Below are 24,414 nucleotides of genomic sequence, written 5' to 3'. Positions count from 1 at the left end.
TCAGTAAATGGTGCTTGGAAAACTGGACAGCTACATGTAAAAGAGTGAAATTAGAACATTTTCTAACACCATATACAAAAATAAACTCAAAATGGACTGAAGACCTAAATGTAAGACCAGGTACTGTAAAACTCCTGGAGGAAAACATAGAATACTCTTCAACATAAATTGCAGCAATATTTTTTTTTTGGATTTATCTCCTAGAGTAATGAAAATAAAAACAAAAGTAGACAAATGAGATGTAATTAAACTTAAAAGTTTCTTCACAGCAAAGGAAACCATAAACAAAATGAAAAAGACAAGATTGGGAGAAAATATTTGCAAATGATGCTGCTGACAAGGGATTAACTTCCAAAATATACAGACAGCTCATAGAGCTTAAAAAAAAAAAAAAAAGCCCAATCAAAAAATGGGTAGAAGACGTAAATAGACATTTCTTCAAAGAAGATATACAAATGGCCAACAGGCACATGAAAAGAATTTCAGTATTGCTAATTATTAGAGATATACAAATCAAAACTATTTTGAGACATCACCACACTGGTCAGAATGGCCATCATTAAAAAGTCTACAAATAATAAATGCTGGAGAGGGTGTGGAGAAAATGGAACACCTCCTAAATTGTTGGTGGTAGTCACTATGTATGGAGTATGGAGGTTCCTTGAAAAACTAAAAATAGACTTACCATATAATCCACTCCTTACCAATCCCACTCCTGGGCATATATCTGGAGAAAAATCTAATTTGAAAAGATACATGTACCCCAGTATTCATAGCACTATTTACAATTGCCAAGACATGGAAGCAACCTAAATGCCTATCGACAGATGAATGGATAAAGAAGATATGGTGTATATATATACAATGGACTTTTACTCAGCCATCAAAAAGAATAATGCCATTTGCAGCAACATGGCTAGACCTAGAGATTATGATATTAAGTGAAGTAAGTCAGACAGAGAAAGATAAATATCATATGGTATCACTTATATGTGGAATCCAAAAAAAAAAAACTAGCTTATTGAGATAGTACCTTGAATGCAAAATCTGTACTAAGTGCACCCATATTAATACATTTTACGTTTTTTTTCCCCTTGTCTTAAAATCCATTTCCCTACACGTTCTCCAGTTTCTGCTCATATTAATAGGCAAAAATCCTCTTTCAGTGGATATGCTACCTCTTCCAGAGTCAGGCGTTATAACCATCATAATTCTTGAATCCACAGGGATTTGTCTCAAGATTATGAATCTGGAAGCAATGAAGGGTGGTAGAGGTGGGTCTTAAGAAGAATTGGTATCTCTGTGCAGGCAACTTTTCAAATGAGGTCCCTCAAAGGGCTTTGGGCAAGGGAAGGCTAGCATCCCTAGTGACCTATTAGTGAGACCAACAATTAACAAATGCATTCATGGAAATACAGGTCCATGCAGTCACCACTGTTTATCCTATGGCCTCAGACAGACTTTTTGTACAAAACTGATATTAAGGATTTATCCATGGTGTAACTAAAATTTATAAACTTTGAAAAAAAAAAGACCTAAATATTTAAATGCTATACATTCATTTAGTATGGTGTTATAACTTGTCATTGTATTCTCTATTAACATGTTAATTATCTAGTAATTGTATAACTTAAAGAGGAGAGAAAACTATTAATTGTTTAGATACATTTATTTTGCCCGTAGATTTATTTTGTTTGTAGTTTCCTTCTATTATTCCTAAAATTTGTATTTAATTGTAATATGTTATACTTTCGAAGAAATAACTCTAAAAATTGTATAATGACTTCTTTCCCACCCCCTAACAGTTCAGTGCCTAATTCAATAGCCTTCATCTCAAGCTAATGAAAAACCTAGTTTCTTTCTAGATTTACATAGAGGAGCTCAAACTTGATGTGCTTTGATGATTAGTGAAACAATGCTTTATTTTATTTTTGAATATTCCAATAATGCATGTTAACTATTATGTCAAGAAATAGTAAATCATGTAATCATATTTAAATATATGTAAACAGACGTGGTCATGGACAAGGATTCTTTCTGGGGAGGTACAAAGAATCATCATTTAAACTACCATTTAAATTATCTTAAGGTTAACTTCCAAACAGAACAACATTAAAATGCATAATCCTCACCTGTGTAATGATGCTCTGGAAATCACAATCTCCATTTAAGAACTGCTTCTATTTAGCAAAGATAAAAAATGTGCTAGTGTTTAATTCTCTAGACAGGCACCATCAAATGTATATGCACGTCCCAAATAAAGAGGCAAATTCACTGACGCCAGTTTTTCAGCTTGTGTAAAGTTTATAATGTGATGCTAATTCACTTGACATTAATGCATGTTTATTTATAAGCAACCCAAAATGATTGAAAATAAAAAGTATCAAGTAATAAATTATGTGAAATAGACATATTGAAAAAGTGAAATGATATAAAACCACACACACAAAATAACCACAGCTTTTTTTCTACATGGATGCCTGATTGCTTTTATATTCCCCACGAAGGTTTTCCTTGAGCCTCAAAGGATAAATTACACAAAAAGGACAAGTTTTCATTAATCTGAAAGGCTGACATTTTTATAATAAAAAAAGAAAATGTTTAAATAATATTAAGGGTTGGTCAGAGTGACAAAAACCAGGCACCTAGAAAGGGTAGGTTGGTCTGCCATCCTTAATTTATGTAAGCAGAGATCAGGAAATTTAAAACTAAAAATTGTATTTTGCTTGTGAAAAGTTGCTTATGAAAATAGTCCTTCAGGGTGAATGTAGTCTTTCTTAAAGTCATATACACTGAGTTGCTTAGTTAACTGCCTGGTTTATCAATAACTCTTATGTATACACTTCAACCTGGGATTCAGTGATTTGGGGAAGGGCATCAGCTTGCATGCAGATCTAATTCTTTATAGGCATCAATTATGTCATAATGGCTAGAGGAATCAATGCCTAAAGCATCAAGACTGTGAAAATGCACGTATGATAACTGATCAGGTATCTGGCACATAGCTTATGACCATGAGTCCTAGCTATCTAAGAAAATACTAGCAGTCAGAAAAGACAGTTGTCATCTCTAATCACCCTACCTACCATCGGCCTGTGTCTGTGACTATATTAACTGCCTCCTGTAAGGAGGAACTGGCCACATGCTTACGAGACCCACCCCTCCACTGGGCATGGTCTCACTCAAGTACATTGCTCCACACCTGCCCCCTTCTCCTGCATCTTTATTTCACCCTCTCTACGGGATCATTTGCTTGACTATAAAACATCCTGTAATAGCTGCATCTTTCTGAAACCCTCCCTTGACCCCACATTCCCCACTGAGCTTCTGCTCATTTCTCTGCTCCCCTTTATAACAAAGCTTCTCAGAGAGTTACCTCTGTTCAGTGTCTTTACCTCTTCATCACCCATTTTCTCCTGAACCCTCCTCCATTAAGACTTTGTCCTCATCACTTGCAGACAGTCACCTCTTGTCAAGACAACCCAAGGCCTCTTTGCTGCCAAACTCGGTGGGAAGTTCTTAGGCATCATGGAACTCCATCTCCTCAGCGGGGTATGCCCCTGCTACTCCCTGCTACATGATGCCCTGTCTTTGGTTGACTGTCACGGCTGTTCTCTCTTTTTCCTTTTTTGTCTGATGAGCCACTCCTTCTCAGACTTCCTCGCTGGTTCCTACTCATCTCCCCAACCTCCAACTTTGGAATACCCTGCAGCTTACTCCTGAGGCTTCTTCTGTATTTAGACTCCTTCCTCTGTTGATAGAATTTTATTGTTAATATTGCTGAATACTCCCAGATTTAACACTCTACTCCAGGACCCTCCTCTGAACTGTAGACCTGCATATTCACTGCCTCCTTATCATCTCCATTTGGATGTTCCCTTGTCATCTCAAACTCATCATGTCCAGAGCTGAACTCCTGACTTCTCTACTGAAGGCCTTCTGCTGTCTTTCCCTTCTCAGTGAGCTCAGTTCCATCTTGCCAGTATCTTAGGCTAAAAATTCTAGAATCATCCTTGATTTCTTTCTCTGTCTCACACGCCCATCTCCACGTCATCATCAAATCCTGCCAACTGTACCTTCAAAATATTTCAGACTCCAGTTGCTTCTCACTTGCTCACTATTGCTGTTCTGGTCCAAGTCACCATCATTTCCTGGACCATTGCAAAAGCCTCCTAATGGGTCTTCCTGGCCCCCAGTTATTACCTCTCCTTGGTTTTCCACCCAACGGCTAGTATGATCCTTATGAAGGGTAAGTCAGGTCATAGCACCCATTTGCGTGGAATTCTTCAGTGGCTCCTATCTTAGAAGCAGATTTGAAGATGAAGGTTCTTGATCAAATGATTCATTAAGAAATTCTATGAGAAGGGAACATGAAGGGAGAAAGGAGAGCAGGACACGAAAGGGGAGGAAGATGAATAGAGAATGTGATTTCAGGCAGTGGCCCACCCTCAGCCTGACCCCTTGGGGAGATCTGGTGTATAAATTTTACCAGAGAGTTGTGCCTTCAAAGCAAGGAAGCTGGACCTTCGTACTCCCCTACCACTCAATTGTTTGCTTTAGGCCCCTCTTCTTGCTGCTCATTAAGCAACCCATGCTCCTTCACTCTGCTCTCACTCTGTTCTCTTTATGCCCTCTAACTTATTTTATATTTTTCCTTGCACTTGCTATCTCTTTCCATAAAAATAGATCATGTTGGCTTCCTACTGCAGGCAGGGGCCCTGTTTTGTTCAGTGTAATATCTCTGAGCCTAGCACAGTGCCTGGCACATAGCGAGACCTCAGTAAGTATTTGTTGAACTCCTGGGCATATATCTGGAGAAAACTCCAGTTGGAAAAGATACGTGGACCCCAATGTTCATAGCAGCACTACGCACAATAGCTAAGACATGAACCAACCTAAATGTCCATCAATGATGATCAGATAAAGAAGTTGTGGTATATGTGTGTGTGTGTATGTGTGTGTACAGTGGAATATTACTCAGCCATAAGAAAGAATGAAACAATGTCTAGTCACCAGAAGAACTGTGTGTACGGTAACAGTGAAAGAGGCTCCTCCCCCCAACTGCAAAAAACCAAGGGGAAATATTCATCCACCTGCTGTGTGAGCTAGAAATGAGCAGTGGTGCAGGCACTGTGTTTCTGTTTTTTTCCACCTAGGAAACAAAGGGCAATCAGATTCGTATGACAAGATGTCCTGGACACTGGGACATCAAGTGCTTCCAGGTTTGACATCCATCTCACTCTCTTTCTAAAAACCTCCAAGATTCTGAAATCAGTTATTAGAGACTGGATTGAGACACCAGAGTGAAACTTTTTTTCTCAGTAAACTAAAGATTCCCCACTCCCACTAGCTGTGACTCTTCCAAGAATCTTTTCACTTAGACATTTCCAAATGTTAAAGAAAAGCTAATAGGAGAGAATAAAATAATAATAATAATTATTATTATTATTATTATTATTATTATATAATATTATAATTATAATAATAATAATAATTATTATTATTATTATTATTATTATTTACAGATAAGTGAGAAAGTGAAGTTCAGAGTTGGAGCAATGCTAAAACAAACTGTAACAAAGCTTTTCTTCTGAATAATTAACATTAACAAGTTATCTTTGAAAGCCAAAGGGAGGACAAAGGGAGCACAGGTCCACAAAGCACAGATCACCCGCCCATGGGGATTCTGAGACCGCCAGCTGCAGGCTCATCTCTGCATCCAGATACATAGAGATGCAATAAGAAGTATGTTCACGGAGCCTTTGAGGGAAACTTCACTATGCCTTCATATTTTCCTGTATTTAAATACTGAATGAGTATTCCCACAGACAATGTTCCCCATAAATTGGCTCCTTTCTTCCTAGAAGTATTAGATTCCCTAAAATGGCAAGCTTAAATAAAAGAAGAAATGACATAACAGAGAAAATTGAGATTACTGATTGCAATACCAAAGCAAAAGCATGTCATCGCCATCCTTCTGATATTTGGTTGGTACTAGTATTTCAGTAAAAAAGATGAAATGATGCCATCTTTTGTACTCTCTGCATGTGGTGTCATTGTAGACAGAGGCTTTGGTACCTGTCTGATGTTCCTGTATACTTTAGGCTTGAGTCTGTCCAGGCAGGATGACTATGGTAGAAGGTCCTGGTTAAAATAAACTGAAGGTGGCGCTAAGAAAATTGATCTGTCTTGTGATGAAAAGAGGAGAGGGCTGAGGAGCAAGTCTAGCCCTGGGATAAAGTATGTGCTAGTTTGCTAGGGCTGCCGTAATGAAGGATTGCAAGTGACTTAAACCACACAGATTTATTGTCTCACAGTTCCGGAGGCTAGACAGCAGAATCAAGGTACTAGCAGGGTTGATTCCTCCTGAGGATGTGAGGGAAAATCCGTTCCGTGGTTCTCTCTTAGCTTCCGGTGTTTTGCTGGAAATCTCTGCCATTCATTGGCTTACGGCAACAAAACTCCAGTTTCACATGGTGTTCTTCCTGTGTCTTTGACTCTGTGTCCAAATTTCCCCTTTTTATAAGGAAACCATCATACTGAATTGTGACCCAACCTAATGATCTCATCTTACTTGACCATCTTGGAAATAAGGTCACATTCATGGAGACTGGGAGTTAGGACTTCCACATCTTTTGGAGGGACATAATTCAATCCAGAACAAGGTGAGGGGTGGGAGGCATCACGCTCCATGGGAGAGAGTGGGAACGGGACCTGAGAGATATCCTTATTCTGTTCCTCTCTTTGTTAATCCCTTTGTGATATATCCTTATCCAGGCATCTGTAAAATTATGGGAAGAAGAGATGGGGCCCGCACTACATTCAAGGACTCCTTCCCAGGGCTCTGCAGTCAGGCTCTGGAAGAAATGTAAATGACTAAGAAACATAAGGCATTGAAGCAGTAAGATATGCTGAATGGAATATAAATGGGGGAGTCACATGGCCTGACCTTTTTTTTGTTTGTTGGGTTTTTTTTTAATTTTTTTAATCAAGGTATCGTTGAAGCACAGTATTATATAAGCTACAAGTGTGCAACAGAGTGATTCACAATTTTTAAAGGTTATATTCCACTTATAGTTATTATAAAATATTGCTTATTCTCCATATTGTACATTATATCATTGTAGCTTATTTTATATATAAGCTTTTTTATTTGTACCTCTTAATCCCCTACCACTATATTTCCCCTCCCCCTTTCCCTCTTCCCACTAGTAACCACTACTTTGTTCTCTATATCTGTGTGTCTGCTTGTTTTTTGTTACATTCATTAGTTTGTTGTATTTTTTAGATTCCACATATAAGTGATATCATACAGTATTTGTCTTTCTCTGTGGGACTTACTTCACTTAGCGTAATACCCTTCAAGTCCATCCATGTTGTTGCAAATGGCAAATTTTCATTTTTTTAAATGGCTGAGTAATATTCCATTGTGTGGAATGTATATGTGTATGTGTGTGTGTGTGTGTATACACACACACACACACATCTTCTTTATCCATTCATCTGTTGGTGAACACTTAAGTTGCTTCCGTATCTTGGCAATTGTAAATAATACTGCTATGAACAATGAGGTGCATGTATCTTTTTGAATTAGTGTTTTTGTTTTTTTCAGGTGTATACCCAGGAGTAGAATTTAGTATAGATTGCTATGGACAGATGTCAAGACTTAAGTAGGTTAGATTTAAGATTTTTATAATAGAAAGAATTCATTACACCCACAAAATTACTGATACATAAAAATAATTTGAAATTCCAAAATACTGAGACTCTAGCAATCCTAATTGGGATTACATGCCTAATTGGGGAAAATCAGACAAAAACCCATCCCAGTATATGCCAGGGACACCTTATATGGAGCCAGAATAAGTGAATTTTTAGAATTAAGCCTTTTGAAGAGTTAAGGTTTAAAAGTCAAAATAATTTAAATAATTTCTTCTGAAAGGAATTATCTGACTCATCTCTCTTATACCAACAAGAAGTCTGTAAATACCCAACAGATGACCCACCCAGTCTGGCCAGTGAAGGTATTTTGGATGAAGGCAGGTAGTGTAGACTCATTGTTGCATACCTGGCTTTTGGAGATAAACAGATCTCAGTCCTTATCTCAGTCCTGCTCTCTGCTCACTCTGAACCTTGACCCGGTCACCTCGCCTCTCCGAGCCTGTCTGTTCATCTCTAAAACAAACTGATGGACTGATGGGTGCACAGCTTCTAGAGTCCCGGCGAGCATGAGATGAGATGATGAATGTACCGCCATAAAGTGCTAGGACCTTGCCCAGCATATTGTGAGAACTCGATACACAGTAAGTATCAGTTTTAAAAGCCCAGGAGAGTGGCTCTTTCAGTCTCTTCAACTCCATGAGAGAAAAACCGTGTGATGCATTAACTTCTAAATCGACACGTCCTTGTGCACCACCTTTTGTGCCACTAATGAAAGGACATGCCTTTTTTCAAATGCCAAAAGTCCCACAAAGGAAATAACTGAAAATTACATACATCACCTAAGCCCCCCTTCCTTCCAAAAGAGAGAACAGCTTTTCATTTATAACCACTGGACATCTTAATCCAAGAAGAATCCTCATCATACTATAGACTGATGTCGTGTGAACAAAGCCTATTACAAATCAATACCACAGTGCATCTTTCCTGGTTGTCCCAAATTTCAAAGGGCTAGATTACCCTGCTGTGTATTTCTTTTTCCAGTTCAAAGCTTCAAGAAGCTGACAAGAGAAACTGGCCCATATAGTTCAACTGACTTTAGTGAGAAACAGCATGTTCACTGGGTAAATATAAAAATGAGACCCAGACTTCCCAAGGCTCAGGATTTCCAGGCTAGTTGAACTGTCAGAAAATATATACCATAATAAAGATTTTTTTTTTTTACGAATGTGCAATTGTTCTTTACAACACTTATGGGGACGGGTAGTATCCAAAATTAAGGTGGTCCACGGGCAAAAAATTTTAAAATAAATGTGAAGAAGCAGACATCAGTGTTTTCTGCTATATACACTTAAAGCCAGTGTGCTATCTCCCTTTTATGTCTTGCATCTGCTCTGATTCTTCACTATGGTTTCAAATATATCACTACTTTCTGACTCTCACCAGTTCACTAATTTTTAACAGAAGACTATCAAGAAGTCAAAACCCTGTATTAGGCTAACTTGGTTTACATTAAAATACAGTGCATTTCTTCACCTCAGAGGTGGCTTGGTTTATTGTCTCAGTATTAAGAATTGGCTTTTTGGGTTAGTGTTGGATTGGCTGACTTACTGGAAAGGCTCGGTTTACAAAGGCTCACAGAATAGAGTTTCTTCTATCTGAACAATAATCAGTACAAATATTTTCTAGGCACCGTGAGCAATGCAAAGGCAGTAAGACACAATCCTTGCCCTTTGGGAAGGGATGGAATTTAAGTAGGATGGAATGTTCAGAAACCACAAAGACAACTGGTAATTTATGGTCAACTATACATGTGCAGCAGTGGACACACATTCTCTGTGTTCATTGCACGGGGAGGTACTACAACTGAGCCATGAGGCAAGCGTCAGAGTTGACGGAGGAGTGGAGGGTCTTGAACGTTTAGGGCTGAGGAAGAGTCAGTGTCCTGTGGAGATGGATATGACCTAGATATGGTTGGAAGGAAGGGACAATAGCCTACTTTGGGCTGTTTAACAGACGCCATTGATGTTCTGCCCTGTGTTCCCCTGGTCCTGAGTTCACCCACACCTGTGGGAGATAGTTTCTTACACACAGATGACCGCTCCAACTTCCTGTTCTCTCTGCTTCTCTGCCTGAGAGTGGGGAGGGCAAGCAGGCAGCAGGTTCAATCTAAAATTTAAAAGTGTGTATGTGTATGTGGGGTTGTTGCTTAACAACCCCAAAGTAAACCTCAGCCCACAGGAGATGGAGTTGGTGAGTTAAGCCCCTTGCAGAGTTAGGAATGCCTGTCTCTTGATATCCATGCTCCATCATAGCATTTATCACATGATTGGTAACAGGTAGCTGGTCTATCTGTCTGTCTTACTCTTTAAGGGCAGATTGGGACTTCTTTCTTTTCTCTGAATTCCTAGGACCTAACTGTGGGCCTGGTAAATAAACAAATGCTCAATACATGTTTTTTGGGGAATAATAGTGTTCCAGAGGTGGCACCCTCAATGACTTCTGGTTTCCTGGTTTCCATGTGGGAACCTGTGCATCTGGATTTTCTTTTCAGAGGTTTTGTTTGCCCTTATTCTCAACCTAAACTCCTCAGGACTGGGAACTACAGAATTTGGTTAACGTCCTAAGCATGAGAGAAATCCACTCATCTGTTGAGGCTGGATGAATACTTTTGTCCCCCTCACTCCACTATGGCAGAAACACAGAAAAAGCCTGCTTGTATATTTCCATTCTCTTTGTGATAATAGATCTTCTGGGAACTGTGTTTTCCTTTTTACAACATATATTTCCACGAGAGCCTCGTTCTCAAAATTTCCAGCTGCCTTCGTTCATATTTTAGTGCCATTCACTTTTTTCCCCTCATCTCATCAGTTTGATTCTTGCAGACTTTTCCTCGTCTTGCCTATCTCCAGAGTCAGAGCTTTTGTTTGATTTTGTTAATTTCCCACTTACTGCCTAAGTAGACTAAAAGCTCCACCAAAGGATGAGGCGTCAAATGTTAAATTCCAAAATTCTATCCTGCCGTCTTTGGCAGGCTTAAATTAGATCCACTCCCTTGTTTTTGCTGACCTGTCCTGGTGTCCCACCTTTATTTTGGAGTCTTTCTTTTGCTTTCCATCCCCTTTTCTCTGTTTTCTCTCTACCCTTGTAGGAGCTCCATTGTTCCATCCTCACTCTCTGCCTTGCTCTCTCCTGTCCCCACAGCAGCTACCCCCATTCAGTTTTTTGATATATCTTCTATAGGGTTCAAGCACAAGTAAAACTAAACAGTATTGTATGTGTGTGTGTGTGTGTGTGTGTGTGTGTGTGTAACAAAGTGCAGGGACAACCCCCAGGTTCAACAAGTATACAATGCAGCTAAGGAGGAACAGCATACAGAAAAGGGAAGTAACACACAGAGAAGCTGGTTGTCAGCAAATATTTCAGATCTTGGGTTTGGGTGGTGGGCTCACAGTTGTTCATTTTATTGTCTACAAAATGTACATAAGATTAAAAAGACTATTCATGGACTGATGACACCAATGCATCATGACTGAAGAGGGTCTATCTCACTCAGTGCATCTGAGGTCGTTCATTGCTTTCCCTGTCCCTGCCCACCAGATGACTCCCTTTTTTGTCTCTAGCCCTAAGCTTTTTGACACAATTTGTTTTCTGCCATCTAGCTTCCTGTGTAGTGTCTGCATTTTGTGTTCTGTCAATGACTCCAACTCATATTGACAATTACACTCATCTTCTTTCTTGCCCAGTTTCTACTTCCTCTAGGCTCTTTGGTCACAGCCATCGTATTCATCTGTGATTCTTTCCCCTCTGTGTCCCCTCATAGTCAGTCAGATACAAAGTCATAAACATTTGACCTCCAAAAGATCGACTGCATCCAAACAAACTGCTCTATTCTTACTACCGTTGCCATCTTTAAAGGCCTTCCTGACCCTTATTTGGAAAAGGCCTTCCTGACCCTTATTTGGAATCACTGCAGTAGCTTTCTGATTCATCTTTCCACTTGGACCTCTCCTTCTTCAGTCCACTCTGTTTATATCACCAGGTAAATTTATTACTGTCATCATTCAGCATTATGTACTGAGTGGAAGTCCAGAAACCTTAACACTAACCAACTTGGTAATAATCTTTTTGACCCTCCAGGACCTCACTGCACCATCTTTAAAATATGAAAAATGGACTAAATGATTTCTGCATCTCTGTCTTGTGCTTTAATACCTTTATTGAGATATAATTTACATAATTCATAAAGTTGACTTGTTTAAAATGTATAATTCAGTATTTTTTAGTATAGTCACAGAATTGTGCAACTGTCATCATCTAATTTTAGAATATTTTTTATCACCCATAAAAGAAACCTATTAGCAGTCACTCACCATTTGCCCCAACCCCACCCTCCAGCCCTAGGGAACTGCTAATATACTTTCTGTCTCTATAGATTTGCCTGCTTTGGACATTTTATATAAAAGAGATCAAACAACATGTGGCCTTTTGTGTCAGGCTCCTTTCACTTGACATAACGTTTGTCAGGGTTATCCCTGCTGTAGCATGTATCAGTACTTCATTTTTATGGCCAAATATTATTAAATTTATAGATACACCACATTTCGGTTATCCATTCATCAGTTGATGGACATTTGTATTTCCACTTTTTGGCAATTAGGAATAATGCTGCAACAACAGCTCTAAAATTTTCGAAATTATTCTTACCATCATATGGAGAGAAAAGTAGAGCAATATTCTGTTTTTCATTATTCTTTACAAATAAGCTGTAAAACTATCTTACATAGGGATGGGGGACTCTCAAGGGAAAAGTCTACTGACAAAAGTCTAAGGAGGTGTCTCACTACCTCCCCCACAAAAAAAAAAAGAACTTGAAGAAGTTTCTGTTACTGCTTTCAACTGTGTAGTCATGTCTATTAAAAGCCACTTGTAAATAGCTAACTTCAGCTCTGGCATGCCATAGATTAGCCATATTTGTTTTCCAGGGAAGATTATAAATAGAGGGGGAAGGGGGGAGTGAAACAGAATGTATTTTGCAAATGAGCCCAGATGGAAAACTAACAGATGGCCATGCACTGTATTTTGTGTGTTCAGACCTACATTTAAATTAAAAATTTTCATAATTATGATTAACGTCTGCAGCAACACTAGTTTTCCTGTGGTCGCATCGTATATCATGTATAGGAGGTATTGAATAGAACATTTTCATGAAAAGGTTGCAGACTTTATACAAATTTTGGTACTTGCCTGCCCTACGCTTAAGAAGGAAACAAAATAAAACCTCACTCAGCAGCGATGGAGAGTGCTGAGAAAACTTCAGTGCAAGTGGACTTTCTATAATAAGCCCGTCTGCCGCCATCTGGCTTTTCCTCCCATGTTAAAACTCAAAGCCAGTCATTCCGTGCAGAGGGGGAAATAATGGGCCCTTATTTGCATGGCTTTTTTTTTTTTTTAAGATTCAAATGTGAAGAGTTTTCTTCGGGATCACACACAGTTTTTGATTTTCATGAATATAAGCAATTTATTTATTTTCTAATGGTGCATGATGTCTTATCTTGTCTGTTATCCAGCCTCATTTGCTTCTGTTCTTTTCCCTTTTCCCTTGATAACTCTGTGTCTTCAGGTTTTCCCCATCTTCTTAGAGGTGGGCAGTGTGGAGGAGAGTCCGTGAAATGTCTGTCCCTCCAGAATCACGACTGCATAGTGAGTGTGAAGCCTGACTTACTCTTTCTAGAGCCTTTGGTCAATTGGGTGGATGTTGTGCTGACGCTGGCTCTAGATGTATAAAATGGGGCAATGTGACTTCTCTTTAGCAGTTGTCTCATCTGCTCTACCTATTTTTGTTCTGCCATGATGCTCTGCTCTGGGATGTATCCAGGCTGCCTACCATTTGGGTGTATCCTTATTCTTGCCTCCTGCTACTCTGACATAATCTTCTCCTCATTTGGGATTTTTACCTCCATTGCAACATCATAACTGTGCCCATTTTTTGACTTACACTTCTGTCTCAACATTGGTATTTTGCCTTGAACAGGATTCTTCCTCCCCTGACGTAATTTTTCTTTCTGGGTATAAGAGATACACAGTTCTGCTATTTGTTTCCAACACAACACGTTCCTCAGGGTGACTTCTCCTAGGCCCTCAAATGGCCAGGGTCCCTTCTAATGGGAAGACTGTGGTGTGGAGCTCCAGCTGGACAGACAACTATAGTAACACTCACTGTGGTCGGTCCGCATGTAGGAGGGAATTTTGCTTTACTGATAACCTACAGTTTTTGATCAAGACAGCAAATAATATTGACAAACATTGTGAGTTTACATGGTGATAAAGACCCAAGGTTTACTGTTGGGTCAGTATTTTATTCATCTTAATAACATCCATTGAGTCTACAAAGTGACATTGAAGAAACTTTCTTGTAGATAATTTCAACTTTTCAAGAAGTTGTACATGTGGGTAGAGGGAGCAGTGAGGGTTAAAACCAAGCCCTGGTGTTCCAGCCCTTTGATTTATGCTTTCTGGTTTTGTATTAGAAAGTTTACCCTCGGGGGAGGGTATAGCTCTGTTGGAGAGCACATGCATAGCATGCATGAGGTCATGGGTTTGAGCCCCAGTACCTCCATTAAAATAAAAAATAATAATAATAACAAGTAAGTAAACCTAATAAACTTCCCCCAAAGAAAATTAAAAAGAAATTTTACCCTCTTGAATACAATAGAGAGAGGAGAATGTAAGGTGGAGATGGGAGTGTGGACCAAACAACTGCTTTAGGATATTTAACTTAAATTTGGAAAGTTAAGCTAAGATTTTGACCAAAACTAAGATCTGAGATCCCAAAGAGGATAAATGAGAGAAACTGAACAGCCGCTGCCCATTTTATGTCAAGCCAGCAGCTTGGTTCTATGAATACTTTAAAATATCGTATGTGCTTATACATTGGAGAATGAACATATTTGATACCCAAAAAGATGTCTCGAAAGAGCTGCTAAGCACTGAACATCACTAATGACTTGTGTAACATTTGGCAAACAGTCAAAACCAGAATTTTATTCCTAGTAAACATGTTTTTACACATTTGTCCTCCCTACAAAAATAACCAGTTGAGATGCATATATTTTCACTTGTGCATGTTTGCATTGTGGAGGCATAAACCAATCCTCCCTTAAAAGGTTCATTTCAAAGTTATTAGCTAATTCATAAGCACAGCAAACCTGGGGGCCCACAAGCATATGCTTTGCATTGAAATACCAGCTTGGTAATCAAACGAGGAGCAATCTAATATAAGCTTTCAAGGCAGGTGAATTTGACTGTAAATCATGGTTCTGCACATAGGTTTGTATTTTCTGTTCTTAATTACATCTGTGCAAATCTCCATTTGTTTATGGTTGCCTCATACATCGAGTGGGCTATTTGCATTCCCAGAGGCACATTTCCATGGTGTGCACTTCTCTGAGAAAAAAAAAAAAATTGGCTCAACCACTAATTTGAATATTAAGTGCAAAAAGAGATAAAGAAGTGAATGCTTTTCAATTCAGCAAATACTTGTGGTTCACCTGGGCAAAGTGCTGATCGGAAGACTCAGGAAATCCATTTCACCTAAACTCATTGAAGCTCAATTTCCTCATCTGCAAAATGGGAATAATAGGGGAAAAAGTAGTCATTTGAAGTGCTGTATAAATATGAGTAAGAGGTTGTAAATTGCAATCCAATGCTTTTTGCTTTGTTTTGTCAGCATCACTTAATTACAGATATTTTTCTGTGAAAGATTTTGTGAATGTGACAGGAACAAAAACAGAAGGCAGTTGCTTTTTCATTCAAGTTGTCTGTTTTTTTTTTTTTCACTTTTATCAATCTTATATCATCTGAGAAAGGATTTATGATAGCCAATGCCAGTCAGAAGTGCATGTGATGTACAAGCACTGTGACCTTGGGGCATGCCTTTTATTTGGAAGATGCTGCTAGTTCAGTAGTAACAGAAAGAAAGCAGGGGGCTGGCTAGCTCCTCAGCAGTTTAAGGAAATGTAAAAAAAGACTTTCATATTGTTTCTAGGTAACTCAGTCCATTACCTCAGACAGATAAGAAAGCAAGAAATACCAACAGATGATTCATCTGGTATTGAAAATGACGTATCTAAATGTAGCCTCCCTGGAACTGTATCTGCCTGTAAAATGGAAGTCTACATGTCTACCTACCAAGAGGTGCAGGATGTTATGAAGATCTAAACCCATAATGTATGTACAATTCTTCATAAATACCAACCAGCCACGTTTTGATTATTTTCCTCTTTATCTGACTTTAGGGGATAAGAAATCAGGTATTAAAAAGCATCAATAGATATCCTTCCTTAAAGATACAGGAATAAATGAATAAACAAGCGACACCTTGGGCTCCACCCAACTTTGACATTTACATCCTACTTATCTATGATGTTATCTCCTCCTGGCCATCTGAGTAGTGAGAGTTCTATACAATGACAAGACTGAAGCTAAGCCAGCTCATCCATGAATGACTGAGAAAGGAAAAGTTGTCCAAGTCAATTCAGACCTCCAGTTCTTCCTCTGTGACATGAAGACGCTGGGTCAGATGCTCTCAGATCTCTTTTGACTCTGATAGTCCCTGAGTCAGAGGCACATGAGTTCTTGTCTAGGTGTGGAGGGGAGAGTGATGACATTGGTGATATCATGGGGACCTTCTCTTCCTTATCATGAGGGGTGGGCATCAGAAGATTCTCCTAACACAATGCAGTTGGGAGCTGTGTTTTATGTCCTGCGGGTGGCCCTCTCAGGTGGCCACTAAGAGTCAGAGAAGCTTGTTCTGAAAAGCCAGGTCTTCTGCAGGCCCAGCTGATTGGCTGAGAACCTGCCGTTCATTAGTCCCTTATCAGTGTCGCTAGTTTCCTTCACATGCGCCACAAAAGCATGATTTCCCCAGGTAACCCCAGCCACTGCAGTGACAGAGAATCTTATTTGCAGTGGCCTTTCAAGAGTGTTTCAGATTAGAAGTGACTACAATTTATGGCCTCCAAAGCCACAGGCAGTTGACCTCCGTTTAAGAATCTCACTTGAGAAGAGCCTATAAATGCTTCTTTGTGCTCTTTTTCCTTTGTTTCTCTCATCTGTGCATATTCTTCTCTTTTTTATTCATCTACTCATTAGCTTATTAAGTAACTCCTTCATTAATATTCTTTCTGAAGAGCCACTTGCTGTTGAAACCTCAGTCAGTTTAGTATTTGCTGACTGACAGGAGACCTGGGTCATTTTCAGAAAATAGCCCCCCAAAGTGGCTTTCTCTTGCCAGAGTATAAAGTCATAATTAGAAATGTAAGTTCTGAATCAAATTGAAGAGGAAGATGTGGGTAAGAAAACTATTACTTTTAAGAACCAGAAGATTAAGTAATTTGCCCAGAGTCCCTATAAGTGGCTGGGTTGGAATTCAAACCCCAGTCTTCCTGACGCCAAATCCTGTATTTTTCCAGGAACCCCACACTGTTGATAGGGATGAAAATTATCCAGGAAAGCAGCCACTCACTAAAAGCTTCCTTCTTGCCTGCAGGGTTTCCAAAAGGCACCACATCCTTGTGCTTTTTAATCCTGGGGACGCTCCTCATGACTGAATTGCTGAAGAAGTAACTGAGTCTTAGGTCCTAACCTGCTGACTTCAGCATCTTTATGTGCCTGCTTTCTACAATCAGTCCATCACATGGCCCTAATTTAACATTTTTCTACATTTTACATTCAGGATAAGTTGATCTCCTAGGAAATCATGATGAAGAGGCTTTATCACAATATAATAAATTTGATCCACTTAGTCCTTGGCGTTTGTAGCATCAGATGTGCACATCCCAAGAGCTTCCCCCTTGGTTGTCTAAAGGCTTTACTTCTTGGGTGGTCTTGGCAGAGGCAGCAGAAGGCTTCACAGAGCACAGGAAATCCTTCAATTAATGTCAAGTAGCAGAAATGGAGATGCCTGCCAGTAGCCGTGTGTGTAATCAGAGCTGTGTGTTGTGCAGAGAAGCTTCTATTAAATGGCCAAGTATCTAGTTGTAGTCTAATGTTCACTAAAATAGGTTCTCTGTGACAGGGCTTTTAACTGGTATCAGGTATTTTTTGGTTGCCCTTTTCCATTTTATTTTGCCAGAGATAGCTTTATAGAGAGAGTATAAATCCCAGGTACCCGACACAAGTGTATGAGAACTATCTCATCTCTTTATGTTCTAGAAACTGATTGGATTCAGCTCTCATGGGCTGGGCTTGTGAGAAACAACTTCAGCTAGCATCATGTCAAGGCTTTGGAGGCTGATGTGTTACCAAACCTCTACAGGAGAGAAGTGGGATGTCATTATGTATCATGTCCTTGGTTTGCTCTGGTTATAGGCAGGCCATACAAACCAGATCCAGGTAGCCCATTCAGGATGACAGTGCTCTCTAGCTTCCTGGCCCTGTTTGCGCACGCGCACAGGCAGACAGAAAGACAGACAGACACACACACACACACAGCCCTGGAGGTACTGTTCACCAAGCCAGCTGTGATACATACTTGAATATAGAGTAGGAAGAGGATAAAATGAAGAGAAATAATAGACGATAATTTCTCAAAAATACTTTTTCTGACTCATTGGTAAGAAGTGCCTGTTAAGCACTGCACAGTATAACACTAGTGCTTAGAAATGACTCCTGCCACAGCTAGATCCCCTAGTATGCAAAGAAGTCGTATGATGCTCCCTTTGATACTGGAAACACACATCACGGTTCCAGGGCAATGTGTGAATAGCATGAAAAGTTGCCTCACTGGCCACATGATCAGTCTTACCCTGGCCATATCTGGTTTTCTGGCCCCTCCTGCAGTCCCACATTCAATCTGCTGTAGCTGTGGTAGCAGAGTTAGTTTTACCAACCAGGAATGCTGGGTGAAAAAAATCAATGTTCCTCAGAAGGTATCAAGTACTTGACTGCCAGTTAATGCTTTTGGGAGGCTCTGCTCAGCCTGTCCAGTTCCCTTCCATTTTCTCTTCACTGCTCAAGGTGTGCGTTCTCCAGGCAAAGTTGAAATTCAGTATGATTTTGAGAGTCATCTGAATGTTTTATAGATGTTGAGGGTCCTGCTTTCAAGATGAGCTCACCTCTCTGTTTCAAGTCCCTAAGTGAAGATGACAAACCACTCCCATCTCCAAACTCTGCTTCTCCCAGTATCCTTTTGGGGTTGAGCCCTCATAAAAGACAAATATAAATCTAAATATAAACTGAGTATCTCAGTCCTCAGCAGCCCGAAAATAAAAAATCACGCTAACAACTACACTCCAGGTTCCAGTGTTATTCTTATCTGCTTGCCCATATAGGCTCACTTTTCAAAGAAAGCTTCTCCCCAAGAATTTCTGGGAATCCACATAAAAGTATATCAGACATTGCAGCAAACACCTCTTCTGCCCCACCTCATCTTCTCTGGACAACATTTTTACTCCAGTCATTAATGTGAGAACCACCTTTACAAGTGTAACCTGAGAGCAGGTAGCCCCAGCTACACCAGGAATCTTTTGTGTTCTGTCAGGGCATCTCTGATTCTGAGTATGCCTAAGGGAAAGGCACTCCTGCCTGTATAAAACCTGGGCCAGTGGGGGATGAGAGTCATAAATAAATGTCTCCATCTTCCATGATCTCTCAAGTGCATAATTCTGGGAATTCTACATGGCGTTTCAGAGGGTTCCAGTAGGATGGAGCTTTAATTACCCAATTGGTTATCAGTTTAATAATATATTTTTGTACTGGTGTTTCCTCCCTCCCTACCCAATCTTCAAAGACCTGACTCCTGTTCCCTGGGATTACTCTACACAAGCCCTTGGCTTGAGCTCTGATATCTGGGGCAAACACACCTGAGTTAAAGACATTGCTTCTTTGCTACAAATACAGAGTAACATCTACCACATTCTTTCTCTTTAGTTCAACTCCAAATAGTCAAAATACACATGCTACTCATGAACCTTCATGAAGGAATCTCATCATTGCCCCTGCTGATAGTATCCCACATAAGGTTGTTGATGTGTTCACAGTACATCCAAACCAGCAGAACTGTGTTCCATGGAGAACCGAGGAGAACAGTCCACTCCCTAACTCTGATTTGCACTTCGTCACCTGGGTTCTAAAACAGGACAACTTGGCCAAGAATGTTAAAAAAGCCTCTGATGAAAATAGCTTCTCTGTCTTTTGGTGTAATTTCTCTCTAAACGCAGAAAGCAGCCCAGACCAAGAGGACATACATAGAATGGCTACATGCCAAATGTTTCCTCTAGCCATCCCCCTTCTCACCACCCCCTCTTGCAACAAAACATGCCAAATTCTTCAGTTCTCCTTTAGTCAGAGCAAAAATTGTTTGCTATTAATTCATACAAAGTACTGTATGTTGGATTAGGAGGGTGGTGAGGAGGAGGGTCATTTGTGATTCCATTCTGAATGAGCCAAATTCTGACTCTCACTGTGCTTTATTAATGAATTTTTAAAATATTTATTTACTATTTTTATATTTTGTACCATTTTGAAAGGTTAGTTTCCATTTACAGCTTTTACAAAATATTGGCTGTATTTCTCATATTGTACAGTACATTCTTGAGCATGTCTTATACCCAGTAGTTTGTACCTCCCACTCCCCTACCCCTATATTGCCCCTCCTTACCTCCCCACTGGTAACCACTAGTTCTCTGTATCAATGAGTCTACTTCTTTTTTGTTGTAATCACTATTTTGTTGTATTTTTCAGATTCCACATGTAAGTGGTATCATACAATACTTGTCTTTCTTTGTTTGACTTATTTTACTTAGCACAATGCCCTACAAGTTCATCAGTGTTGCTGCAAATGGCAATATTCCATCCTTTTTATGGGTGAGTAGTAGTCCAGTGTGTGTGTGTGTGTGTGTGTGTGTGTGTGTGTGTATTCTTTATCCATTCACCTGCTGATGGACACTTAGATTGCTTCCATATCTTGGCAATTGTAAATAACACTGCTATGAGCATTGAGGTGCATTTATCTTTTCAAATTAGTGGTTTTGGATATATACCCAAGAGTGGAATTGCTAGGTCATATGACAGTTCTAATTTTAGTTTTTTGAGAATCCTCCATACTATTTTCCACACTGGCTGCACCAATTTACATTCTCACCAAAGTACCACTGTAAAGAGGGTTCCCGATTCTCCACATCCTCACCAGCATTTATTGGTATTCTTTTTGATGATAGCCATTCTGACAGGTGTAAAGTGGTATCTCATTGTGGTTTTGATTTGCATTTCCCTGATGATTAGTGTTGTTGAGTATCTTTTCATGTGCCTGTTGACCATCTGATTTCCTCTTTGGAAAAATGTCTATTCATTTCTTCTGCTCATTTTTTAATCAGGTTGTTTGCGTTTTTTAAAGTGTTGAGTTGGATGAGCTGTTTATATATGCTACATATTAATCCCTTATCAGTCATATCATTTGCGTGTATTTTCTCCCTTCAGTATGTTGTGTTTTTGTTTTGTCAGTGGTTTCCTTTGCTGTGCAGAAACTTTTAAGTTTAATTGGGTCCTATTTGTTTATTTTTTGCTTTTATTTCCTTTACTTTAGGAATGGATCCAAAAAAAATATTGCTACAGTTTATGCAAAAGAATGTCCTGCCTATGTTTTCCTCAGGGAGTTTTATAGTATGAAGTTTTACATTTAGGTCTTTAATCAATTTTCAGTTTATTTTTGTATATCGTTTTAGAGAATGTTCTAATTTTAGTCTTTTACAGGTAGCTGTCCAGTTTTCCCAGGACCACATATTGAAGAGACCATCTTTTCTCCATTGTATACTCTTGCCTCCTTTGTCATGGATTAATTGACCATGAGTGCGTGGGTTTATTTCTGGACTTTCTGTCCTGTTCCATTGATCTATGTGTCTGTTTTTGTATGTGAATTTTTACTTTCTACGTTTATCAAAATTTTACTTGTATACATATAAAATCCACTTCTTCAAGTTTGTTACCCAAAGTAGCAGTTTCTTCCCTCTCTCCACCTCCATTTGTCTTTCCTAAAGGCAACCTTTAAATTTTCTACTTGTTTAACCTTTCACAGCTTACCTCCATATGTCTAAAAAAATATTTGTATCAATAATTATTATTTTTAAAAGATAGCATTATTTCTATCTTTCTGAACTAGGAATAAGAAGAGTTAGTTTTCACTCTAACCCCTGCTCTATCACACTTACACTATTCTCTTCCCCTGTCCTCTCTATAAAGTTATATCACAATTTATTTATCAGTGTTCAGTGTTTAATTTACTATGACTGTGCAAATGCTATTCACAGCTTAAAAACTATGATAGGATTTTTTTCTCTTGCATTACTTTTTCCTTTGCCTGGAGTTAATAATTTTTTTGCTTTTTCATTTGTATAGTTTTGAGTGTATTTATCACTGTTTCAACCCCAAACTTTCTGCTAACTGTTTAAATATGCTGTCAACCAATTTGCATACAAGGCATTCCAACAGTTTCATCTTATTAGAGAATTCTCTCCTGGCATTTTCTGACATGCTCCAGCTGGACCAGCTGCTAGTCAACTACTTGACAACTCTTCTATTGAAATCTCTTATCACCATCATCAGCGTACTCTCTCCACCTTTCTCCTTTGAAAACTCTTCTGTTTCCTGTACTCCATGCTTTTCACTACCTGATTTATGCTCATTTTGGTGGAGGTCATCTTCTAAGTGCTTCTTGAGAAGTCACACATGGGAGATAAATTATTTAAAACTGTACATAATTGAAATTATTTTAATTCTGTCCCTACTTGAGTAATGTTTAGCTAGGTATAGAATTCTTGGCTGGAAGTCATTTTCCTTTAGAATTTTGAACCATTTATCATTTTCTTCTATTTTCCTATACTATTCTTAATAAATTTAAAGCCATATTGATTACTAATCTTTCAGATGAGCCCTAATTTGGTTTCTTACCTGGAAGATTTTAGGACCAGTATTTTAAAATTTCACTATTACTTTGCTATGAGTCTGTTTTTATTTATTCTAGATATTATTGAGCCAATTTAATCTGAGAATTCATCTTCTAATCCTGGAAATTTTGCTCAGATAGTATGGTTAGTGATATTCTTTCCTCTGTGTCTTCTATTCTCTCTTCTGAAACTGTAATTTACTAAACGTCCTGTTCTGGTCCTCAATTTTTTTAATCTTATCTTTTCAGGCCTTCACTTGAGTTTTTCATTTCTGCTGTAACTTTTTATTGCTTGCTAAAAATTAGTGTTGTTCTCTGAGTATTTCTTTTTTTACTTGACATTCTACTCTCTCTTTGTGGTTGCAATGTTTGCTATCTCTGAGATTATTAATGAAAATAATTTAAGTTTCCTTCTCGTTTCAAAGTCTCTTTTCTCCAAGTTACCTTATGTCTTCCTCGGTATAAGCTTTCCATTGAATTTTTGTGGTTTTTTGATTGTCTATTACATGAGAATGAGAAACTAAAAACTCTCCGGGATTGAAGAAACAGGTGGGGTTTGTGGACTGTGACCTGCTTGGTCCATTGTATTGAGGAATCCTTAATGCCACATCATTCCTCTTGTATCCTTATTTAGATCTGCTGGAGAAAATACTTTCTACATCCTACCTGGAGGATAAAAGGCCTGGTGCAAGATTCTGGGATCCTGGTAGAGAAGATAGCTGGGAGTCTCAGCATCTCGTATGTATACATTCACTTAATTTCCTATTTTCATCATGAAACAAAGTATTGAGAATGGAAAATCAAGCCTTCATGTTTCGTATGGGATCTAATTGCCAAAACTTGGAAGCACCTAAGATACCGTTCAATAGGTGAATGGATAAACAAGTTGTGGTACATCCATGCAATGGAATATTATTTAGTCATAAAAACACATGAGCTGTGAAGCCATGAAAAAAACAGTATGATGAACTTAAAATACAAATTACTAATTGGAATAAGCCAGTCTGAAAAGGCTATGTATTTTATTATTCCAATTATGTGATGTTATGGAATTGGGCAGCAAAAAGATCAGTGGTTGTCAGGAGTTTTGGGGACAAGAGGGGAAGGTTAAGTGGGTGAAGCACAGGGGATTTTTAGGTGGTGAACCTATTCTGTCTGCTACTGTAATGCCAGATACCTGACTTTATGCATTCATCAAAACCCTTAGAACTTTACAGCACGAAGTAAACTTTAATCAATGTACCTTTTAAAAAATCATTTAAGAGGTCAGAGATCTCAGGAAGGAAAGAAAATTGTGACAACAGAATCTAACTGTATTATAAATGTTAGAAACAGCCTCACTGAAGAGAATGGAAGGAAGTTTCTGACCTAAGTTACTTTGAAATTAGTGGAGTCTTTAAGACTAAAGGCAAAAGGAGCTGTATGTAAGCACTGCACTCTAGTTAATAAAGTTGTTTCCCATGGGGATAGGGCTTAATAATCCTGATATATGTATGTATACATGCTATACATATATAGTGGAATTGAAAAATCAAGTAAATAGTTGGTAGATAGAGGGAGCCAGGTGTTTTACTGTTAGAATAGGAATCTACAGGTAAGCAAGGAGAAGAAGTTAGCATAATCCGTGTGGTAACGAATAAGAATTGGACATTAGTACACACTCATGTTTAACATTACGTAGATACAGATGATTATATGTGAAACTATTTATAGATATAAATATTCGCATGGGTTAGTATACACGCACATAATCCTTGCTCTGTCAGTTGAGAGATCCTACAAGCAACAGTACCCCAGGAACAATTATACCTAAC

The 24,414-nt window shown here is 38.8% G+C and overlaps 1 long non-coding RNA gene across 1 annotated transcript in view; it reads left to right on the top strand.

The window, feature by feature from the left end:
- The window catches only part of LOC141577370 (uncharacterized), a 252,605-nt gene that overhangs the window by 102,735 nt on the left and 125,456 nt on the right, over positions 1 to 24,414 (top strand). The window contains exon 2 of the long non-coding RNA XR_012506249.1: positions 23,235 to 23,338. This is a non-coding gene — a long non-coding RNA (uncharacterized LOC141577370). The remainder of the gene's footprint in view (positions 1 to 23,234; positions 23,339 to 24,414) is intronic.

This window comes from Camelus bactrianus, chromosome 4 (genome assembly GCF_048773025.1).
Source record: "Camelus bactrianus isolate YW-2024 breed Bactrian camel chromosome 4, ASM4877302v1, whole genome shotgun sequence".
Classification (NCBI taxonomy): domain Eukaryota; kingdom Metazoa; phylum Chordata; class Mammalia; order Artiodactyla; family Camelidae; genus Camelus; species Camelus bactrianus.
Note: the sequence above shows the minus strand (reverse complement) of the source record. Positions and strands in the feature narration are given on the sequence as shown.